This window comes from Trachypithecus francoisi, unplaced genomic scaffold (assembly GCF_009764315.1).
Source record: "Trachypithecus francoisi isolate TF-2019V2 unplaced genomic scaffold, Tfra_2.0 Lachesis_group20, whole genome shotgun sequence".
NCBI lineage: Eukaryota > Metazoa > Chordata > Mammalia > Primates > Cercopithecidae > Trachypithecus > Trachypithecus francoisi.
Window position 1 is genome coordinate 3,437,489 of NW_022681466.1, and position 17,093 is coordinate 3,454,581.

General features: G+C 45.4%; 1 long non-coding RNA gene across 3 annotated transcripts in view; it reads right to left on the bottom strand.

Moving 5' to 3' along the window:
• LOC117066609 overlaps positions 1-17,093 on the bottom strand; it is a 100,142-nt gene that overhangs the window by 74,367 nt on the left and 8,682 nt on the right. Inside the window, exon 1 of one of the 3 annotated variants that reach the window (XR_004430406.1) lies at positions 5,713-5,827. The exons of the other annotated variants lie outside the window; for them this stretch is intronic. This is a non-coding gene — a long non-coding RNA (uncharacterized LOC117066609). Of the gene's footprint in view, positions 1-5,712; positions 5,828-17,093 lie in introns of those variants that run through there. 3 annotated transcript variants of the gene reach the window in all.

Here is a 17,093-nt window from a genome sequence, read left to right on the forward strand (position 1 = left end):
GGCGCCACCAGCTCCTTTACACAGTTTAGTTTTCCCTTCTCCCAACAATGGCCATCTGTAAGAGGCCCTAGGCGCCTGGAATTTGAAATTGTTTTTCTTCCCTCCCTTCCTGAGGACCAGATTGTTCCTAAGCTCCAGGCTGCCTGGCCAGTGCAGGCCTGACTTGCTGGCACCTAGGGTTGCATTGAGGATATGGATTTGTTTTTGCAGGACTGCTCATGAGCGATGGAGTGCTGGCGTTGGCTTCCTTGTGAAAGGCACATGGCAACTAGGCATGTATTTGCAGGGAAGGAAACTTCAAGAATAAACAGAAAATACACACACTCCACATCCTGCCAGCCAAGCCCCAGCCTCCCCAGTTCTGACAGGTGATCCATTCTGACTTCCTTACCGAGACACACACCCAAGCCAACTGCAAGCCTTGAAGCATGGTGGGTGGGAAGGAGCACAAACCCAGATTCTCCACATTCTAGGGGTATGGGCTTGAAAAAATGAAACAAGGCCCACATCTGAAACCCAGGGAAAGCAATGCCTACCTCTTAGGGTTATTGCAAGAATTGGAATTCAAGCTTATATCATGCCCATCCCAGGCCTGGAGAGTGGGTACCAGGGCATGCTAGCCTTGTCAGCATTCTTTTGGCTCCTCCAACGTACCAAAGTCTTCCCTACCTCAAGGTCTTTGAATGTGCTCTTTTCTCTGTCTACGATGCCCTCTCCCATCCCTTCTCCTCTCACTCTCTCCTTGTGAATGACACCCCTCATCCTCCAGGTTCCAGCTTAAACGTCATCTTCTCCAGGAGCCTTTCCCAGCTACCCCAGATGCAGGAGAGAACCCCCATCCCACCCCACCCCAATAATTGCTCTCTACATAGTTTGATTTGTTTGAATATTCCTCACAATTTCTAATAATTTTTATTTGCTCTGTCTTCCTGTCCAAATCTTAAGCTCCTTGAGGGCTGCTCTCTGCTGTGGCAGAATTTGTGCCTAGAATTTGATAGGGGATCAATCAAAATCTGTTTAATTAATAAATGAATGCCATTACTTTGTGCAGGCTTAATTAGTTCAAGGGAGAGATCAATAACAGCCACTAGAACCCAGAATCCCTGACCCTGTGGGCAATTTTATCTCCAGCTGAGGTCAGATGAAGAATAAATGGCAGTGGCAGAAAGAGGCATAGTCAAAAAGGCCAAGAACACTAATGGTCTTATTGCTAGAAAGGACATTGCAAAAATTCAAACTCTTTATTGTGTGTTCTGTAATATGGGGCCAATATACTATACCAACTGGACATTTCCTCCCATTTCTGCTTGAGAATCTTCCCTACCTGCATGAATGTGTTGACTTAAAAACGTCTAAATCACCGAAGAATTTAATGGAAGACTGGATGAAAAAAATACTATCAGTGACAATACATAGGAATTCACAATTAAGTTCTATCATACAACACAGACTTCTGAGGGCCTTGGATTACAAACAAATGTGATTCTACACTCAATAGATGAAAAACTTGCTCAGAAAACAAAATACAAAATTTGTAAACCATTCCAGAGACCTATTAAAAAAGCATAAAATAGTCTACAATAATGATTTGGTTAAGTACTTTGAAGGTCAGAGTGAGTTAGAGTTAGGAAAAAATTAAAAGAAAGAGTTTTGGCCAAGGTCTTGAAGAGAGTGATTGAACAGGCATTGGCACTAAAAACTTATAACATTTTAGAACTGGAAGAAGGATTCTTTTTGTTATTAAATATAACCCACTTATTTACAAATGCAGAAAATGAAGCCCAGTGTTCCCCATCCCCTCATCCAGTTCCTGCAGGAGAAGAGGGTCAGGACATCAGGAGCTGGGGCTCCCAGTCTTTCCACTACATCATCCGGGCCATTTTAGAAGGAGGTGGGGCAACATATCAGCCAGGGCACCAAAACGAGTGAGCAGGATGTGGCAGTGGCTATAGCAACAAAACTAGGCCAGGAGTGTGCAGAGATGTGACAAGAAAGGCTCGAAGGGGGACGGAGGGTGGCTGGTGGCCGGTTTCCTCATAGAACACCCTTATTTTTGGCCTGTTGACTTGCTGAGCAGTGCCTGAGTCATCCCCCTCAAGGCTTGTAACCAACTCAAATAGAGGAGTTTACACATCATTCCCTTGACTTTGGGCATCGTGGGTGCCCACCAAATATGTATTGATTTGCTTTGACTCTGATGCTGGGCCTTTAAGTGTGAGATGGGGGAGTCTGTGTGTGCTACCAGCAGAGGGTGTTCTGTTTATGCTAGAAAAGTGCAGAGCAGGAAAAAAATATATATAAACCACCTCTTTTATAGATAGCAGGCATTGCCCCTTTTGAATTAAAATGCTTTTGTTGGTGTGGAAAGAGTTGAGCTGGAAGAACAGCACAGAGACTGGAAGAACAGCACAGAGGTGCCATTTTTACCCTCCCTTTGCTACATCCAAGCATGGCACCACGGGTGTGGTCCCCTTTCTCAAGCTGGAGAAAGAGCCTCCCCAGAGACATTTGGATTCCAGCTCTATTTTTTAATAGCTGCATGACCTTGGGCATGACTTTGACCTCTGTGAGCCGCACTCTCCTGCTAACATTTGGGAAAGCATTTCAGCATTATGCATGGCCAACAGTAGCTGCTCAAAAAATACCAATTCTTCTTTACTTACTGATAAAAGTAGCCCAAGGGGAGTGGACAGGCTGCAGGGAGACAGGGAGAGCAACTCTAAGTGGTCTGGTGGCAGAAAAATAGGAGTCCATTCTCATGCTGCTGATAAAGACACCAGAGATTGGGTAATTATAAAGAAGAAGAAGTTTAATAGACTCACAGTTTCATGTGACTGGGGAGGCCTCACAATCATGGTGGAAGGTGAAAGGCACGTCTTATATGGTGGCAGGCAAGAGAGAATAAAAGCCAAGTGAAAGAGGGAACCCCTTATAAAACCATCAGATCTCGTGAGACTTATTCACTACCATGAGAACATTATTGGGGAAACTGCTCCCATGATTCAATGATCTCCCACCAGGTCCCTTCCACAACACATGGGAGTTATGGGAGCTACAATTTAAGATGAGATTTGGGTGGGGACACAGCAAAACCTTATCAATAGAGCACTGAGGAATTGTCAAATCAGGGAACAAACCCAAAAGCTTCTGAAGAGGAAGAAATGGGGTCATGGTTAGAAATGAAGAGCAAGGCTCAGAAAACTTGGGCATGAAGCCCAGTACCACCAAGGCAAGAGCATTTGAGCAAGTTCTATTCCCTCTTTGGATCTCAGCATTTTCAAGTAAAAATAAGGAAGTTTTCATATTGATCGCTGAGGGTCCTTATAGCTCTACGGTTCGATGGCATCATACATGACCATGGCAAAGGGAAGAGGCTGGAGCAAAGGAATTGCCTCCTTGGTTGTCTTTCTCATCAAGGGCAGAAGCCAAGTAGACAATCACATCAGGACCTAGCAGACTTAATGATCCTCAGAATAGTGGCAAAGAGATGAAGGTGAAGTATACTATTTTCAGCCCAGAGGGTCTCCATTCTTTCCAGGTTCCAGCTATACTGGGAGAAGTTGCAGGGGAGGCATAGTAAAGGAAACAATCCAATCTATCACAAAAGGCCCTGAGACTGGACAACACGGTAAGAAAATCAATTAAAACTGTCTCTGGCTTTGACCATGTTTGCCTATAAATTAAGCTCCAGTACCTAAGCCACTTTCTCTTTCCTGCCCTTCCAGGGTAAAGGAAGAGAAGCTAAGAGGATGCAGCAGGAATTAAAAGTGCAAGTCCATCATACCAAAGAGCTGTCTCAATTACATCCTGACCCCTTTTAGTAATGTAGCCAGGGGTGTGCTTGCAGTTGGTTTAGTCCCCTGACATTTAACCACCTCCAAGATAGGCCTGGGATTGCTGAGACTCCAGTGGTAACCAAACCAAGGATCCTGAGCATTCCCAGTGCCCAAGCTGGCAAACAAAAGAACATGAGTGTTGTTTGGGTTGGGTAAGCTGATACTGCTCTTCCTTTCCAAACTATCTGGGTCTGTGGAAGCTGGATATATTAGTTTCCTAAGGTTGCAATAACAAGGGAACACAAACTGGGCGGGGGTAGGTGGGGAGGGGGGTTAAAATAACAGAAATGTATTTTCTCAGAGCCCTGAAAGCTAGAAGTCTAAAATCAAGGTATCAGCAGGGCTGTGTTCCCTCTGAAGGATCAACATGTTCCATGCCTCTCTCCTGGCTTCTGGGAGCCTCAGGCATTCCTTGGCTTATAGATGCTTCCTTTCAATTTCCCACCTTCTCATAGGGTTTCTTCTATCACATCACAGCATCTTCCCTCTGTATTTGGCTGTGTCTAAATTTTCTCTTTTTATAAGGACATGAGTCATATTGCATTAGAAGCCCACCCTACTGGCTGGGGTAGTTGAGCTATACCCAAAGATGAATATGACCTCATCTTAACTAATTATATCTGCAATTACCCTGTTTCCAAGTAAGGTCCCATGATAAGGTCCTGGAGGTTAGGTCTTCAACATCTTCTGGGGAACACGATTCAACCCATGACAATGGGCTTCTGTAATTTATGATCAAGGGGTCAAGATTTGAAGGTAACATTCCTGAAAGATTAAAGACCATGAGGATGTATTCCATGTCCCCAGTGTCCCTTCACCAGAAACAGTACATTTTGCTGGACGCCAACACAAGCAGTTTCAAGCCAGATACTGGCTTATAATCTCTCTCTCTCTCTTCACTTAGCCCACAGCTGACTCCCCCATGAGCTGCCAAACACTCATAATGCATTCTCGTCACCAAGAAATGCCACTGGAATGAATCTGCACCAAAGCTGTTTATGTGACTAATGAACCTCCATTACGTTGCATCCAAGTAGGAGTAAAATTTATATTCTACTCAATGAAGGAGGGCTTTCTTGGAGGGGGTGGGAATCACAGATGGCTGGGAATAGAGGCAGGCATTTAGAAAAAGCCACATATATAAACAAATACCAACACGACAACACTGTAAAGGTATCTTGTATCACGTTGGGAACTGTTTCTCCAAACCTCCACCAAAAAAAAAAAAAAAAAATCAAACTAGAATACTCTCAGGGATGGCAAGGGAAAAGGCATCCTCTTTTCTCCTTCCGTGGTTTCAGGTACAAAAAGGCTCCACCACTGGTGTCTCCTCACATATTATTTCTATATTAGTATTACCAGGCTTGTAAGCCAAAGACAGATGCCAAACAAAAAGCTGATCACACTTCCCAATCTTATTTGCAAACAAGCGTTCATTTCCTGCTTATCAAGGCACAGTGCGGGTACTTTGTCCATTCAAATCATTGTCTTAAGCCAGTGATGCAAACCAATGAGCAAGGTTCACCCCAACCAGAGCCTGGACGCTCAATGTCATTGAACTCAAAGAGCAGATAATTAGTATTGAAGGGTGTGATTGCAGCCCAGTCGGCCAGGTAATCAGCCCCTGATTTCTCTTCAGGACTCTAGACCAGTTGGAAATCTTAGCCCTAGAGGAGGCTGGAGGGAATTATCCTGGAAGTGCAGTATCCCTTTTCAAATATAAACACCAGACAATTACACCAGCCAGTTAGCCCTTCCTTGCTCAGCACACTTGCGTTTCAGGCAGCGATTGGAGGGGACAAAAGGGACCCCAGCTCTGCCTAGGCAGCTGTCTCCCAGCCTTGGCTCCCTAGGGTTCTTCCATCAGCTCACTCACATATTCCAAGACTGTCGCAACCTTGGGACGTCTCTGCAGACCGAGCCTCCTCATCTCCGTGCTTGTTTTGCAAACATTTGGCTGCTTCATGGGAACCTGCCTCAACCTGAGGCCTGAGCTCCCTCTTGGCTGGGATGGTAAAGTCTTCTTGAGAAGGGCTGATCTCTTTTCTGATCACTCAGATCAGATGGCTTGGAAGTGACAAAGTGAAATGCATCTCTCTGCCATCCCTTCAAAGATGGAATGCCAGTTCTCCATTCTCAGCAGCTGACAGCCAACTTTGACATAAAACTTAGGTTGAATATTTAAATGGACACTTGTATAGGAGCAAAATTTTTAGGAAAGTAGCTAAAGGTTCAAAACAGATCCCTAGTCTCCTTTCTGACCCTGGGTGGCCCCTTCTCTCTGGACAGGGACGCCATCTGACAGGGAAGATACATATGAAAATGTAGTGGCTTCTATATCAGAGAATGCTTTCTCCATTTTCTTTACAGTGCTTTGCTTTAACCAAATTAACAATGGCTAACATAGTTAGACAGCAAAATAAACATGAGTGGCCATAAAACACTGACTCTTCCAGGCTCTGATGGAAGCTGTGGAGCCAGCTACCCGCCCCTGGACTCGGAGGGAGGGCCTAGCATATAAACAAAATTTGCACGCAAGACTCCATGTATTATCAACATATCACATTCAGACTCCTGCCAACCCCACAGCAGACACATAACTCTACATTATGTAATGTGGAACTCAGCAAGGCTTTGAGAAAAGTGGCTTTTTGTTCCTTAGAATCTTATCTTCCACCTAGGGTGGATGTCCTCCCAATCAAGTCAAGCAACTCTCTGTGGCCACGCCCCAGGCCAGGGGCTCAGAGCTTCAGGCCACTGCTGCTGCTTCTTTCTTCTAGAAAGTGCTGAGCTTTGGAACACTGGGCAAAGGCCTTCTTGCCTTCTAAATAAGCCTCCTCTTGCTTCCATTGCACCATACTTTTTTCTCCCAACATTTTACTATGAAATTTTTCAAATATCCAGAGAATCTAAACCACTCCTGAGACCTATTTTTAAGTTAATACTCTCTCGTGAATGGCTCTTGAATTCTTCTCCTTTCCTCCAAGTAACATTTTTCAAGATATCTGTCATGGGAAACGTGTGGCATGGGATGTCAGTGCCCCACATGGCTGCTCAAGTTGTAATCCAGGGCTTCTCTCGGTTTTCTTTCAGAGATGAGAAGAGTCCAGTCTTCAGTTACAGACAGATCTGGGTTTCTATGTCAATCCCTCCACTTCCTAGCTTCCTAGCTAAATTCTGGATGTGTTTCTTTACTGCTCTGAGCCTGAGCTTGCCTTCAATTGGTGGTGGGCATGACAGCCATCCAACTACCCTGTAGTGAGCACTTATTAGATGCCAGCAACTCTTCCACATGACACCCACAGGCTCTAATCCTCATAGTAACCACAAAGGGAGGCACTAGTGCTATCCCCCATTGTGGATAATCAGGCTGGAAACGCAAGCCTACTGCCTATGGTGCTGTAGGAAGCACGCAGAGTGTTTATGACACACTTAGCACAAAGCCTTCACTCATAGTGGCTTTTCAACAAAGAATTCAAGGATCATTCTTATCAATAGTGGCAACATTTTTGCAGAGGGCACCCAATCAGCACACAATCGTAGCTGAGAACACAGACTATAATAAGCGCTTCTCATTGTCCTGGCCTTCTACATGCCATTCTTTTAGCATCTGAGTTTGTTATCAGTGGCCTAGCACTAAATGGCAGCACCCCTAAACCAAGGCTTTACTTGGACAGCAATTTTCTGTGTAGCTGGCAAAGACTCTTTCGCAAAGCACTGCTTGGAGTTCTCTGATTTTTAATTCCGAACACTGCATGGTATCATTGTGATAAGGAAATGGGAAATGTCGAAGTGCTGTCATTAGGGACTTCTGTGTCATATCAGATAAACAGAATTCAGACACAAGCACTTGCTAAGGTTTACCTTTTATTGGATGGATCATCTTTTTTTTAAGTGATGGAAATATATCAACTCTAAACTCTGTCCATATGCTCTATTGTAAATATGGCTATTGGCATGGTGAAAATATTTCCAGACTGGTTCATCCCTCTTCTGTTCAGTTCAAAGATATTTTTCACAGTGGTTGCCATACAAATTCTAAACCCTAAAGATTCTGGGGCTGGTGCCCCATCGATGATTAGCTCCTCTCTAGGGTAAGGTATGGTTTCCTTAAAAGCAAATGGACTACCATCTTTCAGCCCAAAAACCTCTTGACTGCCTCCAACCCCTCCGTCATCCTAAGCTCCTCCAAACTCACTCTAAACAAACTCTCCCACAAGGAAGCATGTCAAAGATCTTTACAGTAAGTGTCCTGGCCTTGGAAAAGGACAAAGAAAGGGCGAGCAGACACTGAATTTTGATAAAGAACTTTCTTTGAGTAAGAGGTAGAAATGAAGCACAGAAAACGTGGCATAGCTTTTCTAAAGTCGCAGACCAAGTTGGTCAAAAGAAAGAGAGAAACCAGGAGTTCTGAATCCAGAGTGCTACTGTGCATTAGATCAGTAATAATTTCCATTAGCGTAAGTTCAGAGACCTTGGAACCAAAACAAATCCAACTGTAGAACAAGTGTTTTGGGGGAAAAAAAATGGAAGGCTCCCTAATGACATCATCTTTCTCACGGAGTGAACTTTCAGATACACCAACACAGGGCATTTTATAAGTCGAATAAATCGTGTATCCAGAATAAGAATGAAGAGGTATGTCCTGCATCTTCACCATTAATAGTTAAAGAATATAATATGGAATTTGAGGAGTTGAAGCTAGAGTTTGGGAAAAAGATCCCCAGTCCAGGAAAGGGACAAAGAGCTACAGAAGGAACAGAACACTGACCAATCCAACAGTGAAACTCTCCCCAAAGGAGAGTTACAGGCAATTCCAGAGCTATATCTACACAAATATGATTCTTGCTGAAATCTAAAGAGAAGAAAGAGTGAAAGGCAAAGAGGGATGAGATAAGGTAGTAGGATCCACCAGGAGTCCACATACATTCTTGACAATTATGATTAAGGACTTGCTATTGGGACGGACAATCCTGCCAAGACATCTGGCCACATTAATCCTCCTTTGGGCTGTGGAAGTTCACCACCAGAGGTAGATGTGTCATTGCAGAGAAACAATCAAGGATGAGGAGAGAAAGGGATGTTTTAGGTGGGCTGGCAGCACAACTTTGTGGACTGCCCTGTTTTTCAACAAACCCACAGAACTCTGTGGAGCCAAGTGTTCTTCACGCTAGGCCAGACTTTCCTACCCCACCTTGGGGGTCTGCCAGTTTTCGCTGGCTCGATCTCCAATGTCAAGCCTTCTTGTGAAATGACTGGTGCTTCCTGCTTCCCATCACACCCCCGACCCAGACACGCCACCTCTCCCTGGGTATCCGCCCTATGGCTTAATGAAAGGGAGCCAAGGGGCTCTTGAGGACAGAGAAGCCCCTGTTCAGAAGAGGAGAAAAAGAACAGGGTCACTTCCTTCCCTGTTTTCTAGGTTTCTTCTGCCTTTTTCTCTTCCCGCCGTCCCCTCCCATGGCCGCTGCTCCTTGGCCTTGATTCAGCACTGCATTCCTGCTTCTTTGTGTCCCAGCCTCCCAGCTTGCAAGGCCGTGGGGATGTTCAGAGAGTTACAGCTCCAAGAAATTCTCATCTCCATAGACCTGTCTACCCACCTCCCACCTGGGCTCCAGAGAAACAGCCAACATTCCTTCAGTCCCACAGAGAAAGGGTGTGACTCGAATTACTCAATGAAGCCTCCAAGCCAGCCTCTTAGTCCCCCAAAACAATAGAACTGTATTTTTCTTGGACTTCATTCATTTTATTTGGTTTCTCCTTTGATTAGCAGAAAGAAACTCCTTTCCCTCCCTCTCCCTACCACTACTTTTCTTAATCCACCAACTTCACTCTTCTGGTAGTACCCAACCCCCAACCCCAGTAGGGTGAAGCCTTGGATCATGAACTTGAGTGACGTCAGTGAGCTTGAGAAACGCCATCCGCCATCCGCTTCTCCTGGGCTTTCTCACACGTGGGAATCTCTCTTGGGAGTCTGCATCCCATCTCTAATCTGTTTGTTTTGGATGCTAATCCCAGGACGCTGGGTGAGGTGTTAGGCAGACTGACCTTTCCTGTTTTCTGAGTCAGTGATCTTAGATCACTAAGTCAGGTGCTAAGTGTTGAAAATTAAAATCAATGTGTGGGGCCTGCAAGAGGGAGACAAGACGGTGGGAACAAAGGGTGAAAGGGGAAGGTGACATCTAGCTTTGGTTGAAACAAACAACAACCTATCTATCTGCCATCAAATCCAACTTCATCAAAAAGAGATTCTGGTGTCTCGTGTGCCTGTAGTCCCAGCTACTTGGGAAGCTGAGGCACGAGGATCACTTGAGCCCAGGAATATTAGGCCAGCCTGGGCAACATAGTGAGACTCTGTCTCTAAAAAAGGGGGGGCTGGAGGGACTGTATGTATTTGGTATGAGGCACACAGTATGAAGAATATGATGTGAACATGACTCCTCCTGACAAATTGCCTCTGAAAAGCTACAGCCCAACTCCTAAGGCAGCTTCCACTCAACCCCAAACAGTCAAATCTTCCGGTATTCAGGGAATTTTTGTTGATTGTCTACTGAGCTCCTGATGTATGTCAGGCTGCAAGGATATTTAAGGACTATCTTTTTTTTTTTTTGAGACAGAGTCTCACCCTGTCGCCCAGGCTGGAGTGCAGTGGCGTGATCTCAGATCACTGCAACCTCCGCGTCCCAGGTTCAAGAGATTCTCCTGCCTCAGACTCTTGAGTAGCTGGGACTACAGGTGTGCACCACCACGCCCAGCTAATTTTTGTAATTTTAGTAGAGACGGTGTTTCACCATGTTGGCCAGGATGGTCTCGATCTCTTGACCTCACTATCTGCCCGCCTTGGCTTCCCAAAGTGCTGGGATTACAGGCATGAGCCACTGTGCCCGGACAGAGTATCTTACCTCTCATCTTACCTCTCCACTAAGCTAGGGCATTTAAGGCACCACCAATTCCACCCCCAGCTTCTCTATCAAACAAACAGATCTGATGGAATAACAATGCTAATAATGCCATGTGTTTGGCTTGGATTGGCTTTTTAAATCCAGCTTTTATCTCAGAGGTCAAAATCCTAAGCAGGCCCAAGACAATGCAGCCTAAACATCTTTAGAAACTCAAGACAGCTTCTCATTTTAAATATGAGGAAACTGACTTGTTGAGAAGTGAACTGTTTTACAGGTCACGTTAACATAATTACAGAAACACAGAGGTCACATTTTTGGTTTAAGGAACTCCTGATTTAGAATTACTCCCTGAAAGATCTATGGAGGTTGCACTGTATTGACAAAAATTGGCTTTTAGGTTTAACCAAACGCCCTGCTCATCTGCACAGGCTTTGTTGCAGGACAGTCTTCAACCCTCCAATCTCCCATCCTAGCATAGAGCAGGGACTTCCTTCTACTTCAGCACATCAAGCAGAGCAGGCACAATTCTTTTCAACAAATATATGTTGAGCATCAGTTTTGTGCAAAGTATTTGCTCAAATCAAATAATAAAAAATACAGAGTCCACTTGTGAAACAAACCATCTCATCATACTCTTCAGAGACATGTTCTCAAAATTCAGCAACTCATCCTTTTTCCTACAAAATTCTGTTCTCAAGAAGAGACAACTTGATTATCAAAGGAAATAAAATATCCCATTTTCTCTTCTCTGAGAAGCACACACACACATTTTTATAAAATAATAATTTATCGAGTAGGATTTACACATCACTAATATAAATATACTAGACCTGTCTAAATCTAAACTCCAACTACACACAAATTTTTTTAAGATTCCGCAAAAAGAAAATGAGAAAAGCAAAATTCAACAACACCCTAAAGGAGTCAGATCCTCTTTCTATATTGTCAGGTAATTGTTAGCAGAAATCAGCTGTAATAACAAGCCATTTTAAAGGAATGCCAATTCCATTCTATCCTGCTTAAAGAAGATCCAGAATCCGCCTTTGTTCCTAACCTGGGCACTCTGGAGAAAATAACAATACCTTCTTTCAGAAACTGTGGGGAATCTGAAAGGTAGGATTCCTGCTCTCCCAGATAAGAGCTGGCAGGAGAGGTGGCCACTGTCAAGAGGGAGGCTGGTGTAAGCCCTGGGGTCAGCCAGGAGCACCCTGGAGAGAAGGCCCATCAGAAGGGAGCAAGGAAAGGGGTGCGGCAGGGAGTGTTTTGCTTTCCGAGACTTAAAAAGGATCTCCACTCATTCAGTGTGGGCTTGTGTGCAGCCAAGGCCTCCAGAGACTGCAGAACCACCAGTCTCTGGAAACGTCTCCTTCGTCGTCCTGGCTGACGGCATATTTGCAGTTTGGGACTGTTTTATGCAGCTGATTCCTTCCAAGAGTCTGAGGTTGAGGGTTTGGGTGAGCTTGCTGCTTAGCCTTTCCCCCTTTACCTTTTTATTCACAGTTTCCGACACACAAAGCATTTTAAAATATCCATGGAAACCTTTGCGACCACAGACTTAGAACAGAGCTATGACCAAGTGTCAGAAACAGGGAAGGAATCTGCGAATGTCCAGCTATGTGGCACAAATGTGTTGCTTTCTCTTTTCCTAATCAGGTCCCAAAAGTGGCATTTCTTTGCAAAGGGGCCACACAGACAAGGGCTTTAGCTAGGAAAGCACCACTGCCTGACATGCTGAATTAAGAATGAAGTTGCCCTTGGGTTGGTAAATATGGGCAGTTGGATAGCACGCAGCCAGGCCTCTCCTAGCCATTCAAGAAATGTTTGTGGAATGAATGTGCACTGCTTTTTTAAAGAGCACGCTGTCATTGTTAGAGCACACTGGACACTTCCCAAGGCAGGAGTTTTAACGTTTAAATTTTTCATTGTTCTTGCCCGCCGCTCCCCTCAGCCTTCCTAGCTCCCCGTAGAGGGGCCTGAGCTCAGGGAAAGTCAATAAAATATATGCTTGAACTGACTGATCTTTGTCATTCTCTTGAAATCCCCTGTCCTTGTTCTGTCTATATTCACTGGAGTCAATCCTTAGCAATGCCCTCACACCATCCATTCCATTCTCCAACCAACTATACAGGAATAATTGCCAAAAATTAAAAGACTAACCCCAATTGAATTGGGATCTGGCTCTCTCACGGAGAAAACAGTTAAAAAACAATGGACAGACACCAAAATACTCAGGGAACCCTAACCCTATCTACCTCATGGGTTTCAGCGAGTCCTAACCACCCCCTCTGTGTTTTGCCCTCTTTTTTCCTTAAAGGAGCATAGAGCAACCCTCTTCCCACCTGTTCTGCATGAGCAAGTTTTCAGAACCCGTGTTTGCTGTACCAAGAAAATGTGTTATCATTCAGACCTGGCTTGAACCAGCGAGTTCTAACCTCAATTTCCCCCAAAAAGAATGCACCCTTCCTCTACATGGTCCTGCAGCATTAGGGGACAATTGGGAACTCTGGGTAGATGGGGAGAATGGACACACGAGCAAACGGCTTGAAGCAATGGAGATGCAGATAACAGAAGAAACCACTTGGGTAACACACCTGCTACAGCTTATGCAAAATGCAAGACAACCATAGAGATTCAGAAATTCTCAGCAGGCAGGGCACAGTGGCCCACACCTGTAATCCCAGTACTTTGGGAGGCCGAGGTGGGTGGATCACCTGAGGTCAGGAGTTCGAGAGCAGCCTGGCCAACATGGTGAAGCCCCATCGCTATCAAAAAAAAAAAAATACGAAAATTAGCCAGGCATGGTGGCGCGTGCCTGCAGTCCCAGCTATTCGGGAGACTGAGGCATGAGAATCACTTGAACCCAGGAGGCGGAGGTTGCAGTGAGCTGAGATTGCACCACTGCACTCCATCCTGGGTGACAGAGCAAGACTGTCTCTCAAAAAAAGAGCAAAAAAAAAAAAAGAAATTTTCAGCAGCCCCTCTTCCTTTCTAACCCACTCTCTTCCATTGACAACTTGGCTCAGGGACTGCCATCTCTAAATGTGAACTAACATTGCCCCACAAAACCTGTATTCCAAAGAAAACAAGGCAAGGCCGAAGAGAAATAAGGCCGTGGTAAACACAGTTTCCCCCGATATAGAATAGAGATGATGACAGGGTAAGCCCATCCCAGTTTGTATCGAGTTTTTACATAGTAAAGCTTCCAAAATTTGGTGGCTATTGTTTTCTTGTTTCATTATTGTTGTTGTTAGTGTTGGTTTTTACCCCTTAACACCTACAGCTGTGAGATGTGGGCCAAGTGAATTCGCCACTCTGCACCCCATCTTTCCCATCTGTAAAATGAGGAAAAGAAGAAGAACCACCACAAAAGGTTCCTGGGGGCACACAAGGTAATATATCCAGGTAAAGCTCTTAGCAGATGACCAAGCTCATACGAAAGGCTGTGCAAGTACTTCCTTTTAGTAAGAAATGTTAGGCCCAGCACAGTGGCTCACACCTGTAATCCCAGCACTTTGGGAGGCCAAGGCGAGCAGATCACCTGAGGTCTGAAGTCAAGAGTTCAAGACCAACCTGGCCAACATGGTGAAATCTCGTCTCTACTAAAATGACAAAAATTAGTCAGGCGTGATGGCGGGCGCTTGTAATATCAGCTACTCAGGAGGCTGAGGCAGGAGAATTGCCTGAACCTGGGAGGCAGATGTTGCAGTCAGCTGAGATTGCGCCACTGCACTCCAGCACTCCAGCTTGGGTGATAGAGCGAGATTTTGTCTCAAAAAAAAAAAAAGAAAGAAAAGAAAAAAAGAAATGCCTCCAGTAGCAGAGAAAGGACAGGGTAATAATAGCAGGCCCTGCACTTCCAAAATGATGAGGACTCTTCCAGGTGTAAGAGGGTGGTGGCATCCAAGTTCTGCTTCATAGAGTAAAATGATTTTTAAAATCTGCATCAAGATATAAAAAGGCTGCCACATCCCATAGAGAAGAAAGAAATCCCAGCACACAGCAGAGTAAAATAAAGTAACCATCGCTGTGAAGCAAAGTCAACCCACACACCATTCCTACAAACCCAAACCCGGGAGAAGTTCTCATGAAAAGGAAATTAAACAAATGGAGGACACGTTTGACGTGCATGGTTCAAGTCACACTTTGTTCTCTGCTCCTCAGAGACAAAGGCAGCCAAACCCTGATTAGGGGAGAAGGGAGGAGATAAAATCAGAGATACACTTCACAAAAGAGTGGAGTCCCAGTCTCTCCACGTGACCCAAAAAAGAGCGAAGAAGAGCACAGGGAGAACAAGAAGACTGTGGAGGAGTTGGCTTGCGGGACACCCGTACCCTGAGTTCCGTGATAGCAGCAGCATGAGGAATTGTGTGTGTGCACGCAGCGGCGCGGGAGACAGGCGTGGCCCCTGAGACAAGGCATCCAGAGATCTGCTTCTCCATGAACTGTGTGACCTTGAGCAAGCAGCCAGCTATTGCCAGAGCTTCTGTTTTTTTAGGTGGAAAACAAAGAGAATAATTCCTTCCCCTCACAGCCTCCTAGAGATATGAAGGGAATAGAGCTGAGGAGTGGATGGAAGGGCACTTCAAAAGCGAAAGCAGGAAGCAGCAGCAAGGAACGTGTATTAGTGATGGAACTATTTGAGAAGGAACAAGAGCAAATGAATATGTGTGCTTTGGGGTGGCGCATGTGTGTGTGTATGAGAGAGACAGCGGGAGAGAATGAAAAGGCGTGTCCTCCCAGGATTCCCCCACGTCAGTGAGTGATGGTGCAGTGTGCGAATGGGTGTTTATTCAGGGAGACTGCATAGAGCTGTCATCACTGAGTCCAGGCAAAGGCTGATTGCAGGGGAGAGGCGTAGAGGCCACAGTTGTGGGTGGAAGCTGACAAAGAAGAGAGAATACAGGCTCTAAATAGACAGGGGGCCAAAACCAAGGCTTCTCCTCCCCAAGCCGGCACCCCACACTTCCTACATGTGGTGGCTGCCCACGGGCTGGAAGAGAGTGCCTCTCCTGTGACCCCTCAGTGCATCACCCCACCCATCTGAGCAACAGGTTTCACCCAGAAGCAGCAAAAAGTTACCGCACTTTTGACATTTAATAACTAAGTAAACAGCTGTTGAAATGAACCCCGCCCATCCCTCCCCACCCCCAAGCCAGTGCAACAGTTGCTGAAGCTAATGTTTCTCTCCTCCTTCTGTCCTCATTTTCCTTTCACCTCTTCCTACTCCTCCTCCTTCTTCCAAATAAATCACACAGTTTGGATTAGGGGCAGGAGTAGTGGTGGTTGATTTTGTTTCTCGAATGCCCCAGGTCAGAGGATGCAGAGTCAGAGAGGCACGAATGACATAGACAACACACACTGTGTACACTCACTGCCATTCTCGCTTTCCCTTTAACTCCCACCCCTCCCCTTCTACAGGAGGGGCTGGGAAGGGATTTGTGCTTCTGGGGCTCTGGGGACTGCAGTCCCTGGGGCCATCTGGGAGTGATTAGCCTACAGATTTCAGGTAGCTCCAGCCACACGTGCAGCCCACATGACACCCGCTAATTCCATACCCACAGCTCTCCTTCTCCAAACAAACAGCAGCACGGTTTGCAGAAAGAAGAAAATGCCTTCCCAAGAGGAGCTGCAGAGAAAGGCCAGGTCATAATTGTCTCCTAGGCACCAACTCCCCACAACCACCATCTCCGCCCACAATTCATCCACCAGTCAGCTACACCACCACCAGGGTTCATCTGTGAAAAGCTGTGCATGGAACTTAGAAAAGCAAGCAAAAAACCAGGAACAAAAAAATTGATTTTCATTGTATATTTGGGCAGCAAGGTCTGGGAGTTTTAGAGGTTCTGATATGTTAATAATGATTTCAGTTTGCGGTTTGATTGTTTTCTCAAAACCTGTAAATCCAGGCCAGAAATGTATAAAGATTACAGTCTGAAAGCTTTATATCCATCACTCCAAATATTCTCCAAAGGAGGTCTACAACACTCTTTCTTATAGAAGGAAGCCAAGGCCAGGCACAGTGGCTCATGCCTATAATCCTAGCACTTTGGGAGGCCCAGACAGGAGGATCACTTGAGCCCAGGAGTTCGGGACCAGCCTGGACAACATAGTGAGACCCCATCTCTACTAAAAATACAAAAAATTAGCAGGGCATAATGGTGCACCTGTAGTCCCAGCTACTCAGGATGCTGAAGTGGGAGGGCCAGCTAAGCTCAAGAAGTCATAGTTGCAGTGAGCTGAAATCACACCATTGCACTCTAGCCTGGGTGATGAGAATGAGACCCTCTCTCAAAAAAAAAAAAAAATCAGAGGGTAGGAAATTTATATGAAGGTGCCAAGACAAGGACAAATTTCC